Source organism: Sceloporus undulatus, chromosome 2 (genome assembly GCF_019175285.1).
Source record: "Sceloporus undulatus isolate JIND9_A2432 ecotype Alabama chromosome 2, SceUnd_v1.1, whole genome shotgun sequence".
Lineage (NCBI taxonomy): Eukaryota > Metazoa > Chordata > Lepidosauria > Squamata > Phrynosomatidae > Sceloporus > Sceloporus undulatus.
This window is the reverse complement of record NC_056523.1, coordinates 166,470,584-166,472,485: the sequence shown is the minus strand read 5'-3', so window position 1 is coordinate 166,472,485 and position 1,902 is coordinate 166,470,584. Positions and strand designations below refer to the sequence as shown.

Below are 1,902 nucleotides of genomic sequence, written 5' to 3'. Positions count from 1 at the left end.
CCACACTCTCTCAGCCTCAGAGGGGACCAGGGTTCGAATCCCACAGCTCTGCCATTAAACCTATTGGGGGCAAGTCACACTCTCTCAGCCTCAGAGGGGACCAGGGTTCGAATCCCATAGCTCTGCCATCAAACCTATTGGGGGCAACCCACACTCTCTCAGCCTCAGAGGGGACCAGGGTTCGAATCCCACAGCTCTGCCATTAAACCTATTGGGGGCAAGTCACACTCTCTCAGCCTCAGAGGATGGCAATGGCAAACCCCCTCTGAAGAAATCTTGCCAAGGAAACCCCATGAGAGGTTCACAATAAGTAGGAAAGGACTTGAAGACAAACAACAACAAACATCATCAACAACAAATATCAACAAGACCTCCCCACAGAGAGGGTGAAGGTGTGCCATAGTGCTGCCTCCTGGCTCAGGATCGGGGCTCCCCAGCCGACCCCTGGGCAGCATCCAGCCCCAGGGACCTACCTGCCTGCCTCCACCTTGGCTCAGCCTCTCCCTGCACAACAACGCACCTGTCGCCTTCGCTGCAGAGAGCAGGCGGCGTAGCCACGCCCCCTTCTGGAACCCGATCCCCTTGTTCCCGCCCACAACCCTCGGTCACGCCCCCTTCTCACTGCCTTCAACTCAAGACTCTCTTCGAGCGGCTTTGCGCATGCGCCCCGACACCGATTCGAGTGTGGATAAGCAAAACAACCGCAACCTTGTCTGCCTCCTGTCAGCGGGAGTGCGCATGCGTGGCATTCCTCTCGAGCCAAAGTCGCCCAACTAGGCGCCTGAGGGGAAGAAGTGTGTGGCAAGGAAGGCTTAGCCTCACAGTTGTGTTCACACTCAGTATATCCTCCATAATCCACAAAACGGAGGCCCAAAACACACTGCAGAAATAACCCAGTTTGAGACCGCTTTAACTGTCCTGGCTGAATGCTAGGGAATCCTGGGAATGAGACATTGAGCTTTCCCTGTCAGAGAGAGCTCTGGTGCCACAATAAACTACAACTCCCAGAATTCTCCAGCACTGAACCAGGGCAGTTAAAGCGGTCCCAAACTGGATTACTGTATTTCTGCAGTGTGTTTTGGACCAGTCATACTTTATTATTATTAAACTTTATTTATATAGCACTGTAAATTTACACAGCACTGTACATACAATCAATTAAAATAGATAAACCTGTCTATGGCATACATTTCTACAAAAATAATTATTATAATACATATTAGTGCACATATTCAGTAAAATAAGGCAGACAAAATTAATGGAGCCAACCAAAAAGCACATTGTACAAGTTGGGAGCTTTCAAAGGATGGCCCCCTCTGAACAAACCTTGCCAAGAAAACCCCATGATAAGGCAAATGATACCCAAACTCTGGCCTTCCAAATGCTCTGGATTTCAGCTCCCAGAAACCATCGCTCCACTGGCTTCTTCATCAGGGCAAGGTGTTCAAAACGATATAAATTTATCATTTTTAACCGCATGGCCTGATGAAGAAGCCAGTGGAGCTACAAAAGCTTGCAGCATGTATCATGTGCATTTTGGTTGGCCCAATAGAGTGGTGGTCCCCAAACTGTGTCCTATAAGAGATTTTAGACTTCAGCTCCCAGAAGCCTCAGCCACCTTGGCCAATAGTTTAGGATTTTGGGAGATGAAGTCCAAAATCCCTTAAAGAGCACAGTTTGGGGACCACTGCAATAGAGGTATCACTGTCATGTGGATTTTGGATGGTACTGTACTTTGCTATATGGGCAACTTGGCTACCCCTGGATACGTTAACTACATTCATGGATAATGTGTGTCTTTGTCTTTAATTCGTTTTGGATTTATGGCCAGGGTGACCAGATGTCCGAACTGCAAAGGAGGACAAGGCACAGCAAAATGTAGGGGATTCAAGAAAAAATGTA

General features: G+C 48.5%; 1 protein-coding gene across 5 annotated transcripts in view; it reads right to left on the bottom strand.

Annotated features, from left to right (window-relative positions):
* The window catches only part of LIMA1 (LIM domain and actin binding 1), a 78,130-nt gene extending 77,544 nt beyond the window's left edge, over nucleotides 1–586 (bottom strand). For 3 of the 5 annotated variants that reach the window (XM_042448703.1, XM_042448706.1, XM_042448707.1), the window contains exon 1: nucleotides 474–561. The gene's annotated coding sequence lies outside the window, so the exon portion shown is untranslated. Of the gene's footprint in view, nucleotides 1–473 lie in introns of all 5 variants that reach the window. The other 2 variants (XM_042448704.1, XM_042448705.1) reach the window with 2 other exon arrangements.
* Nucleotides 587–1,902: the final 1,316 nt, after the last annotated feature.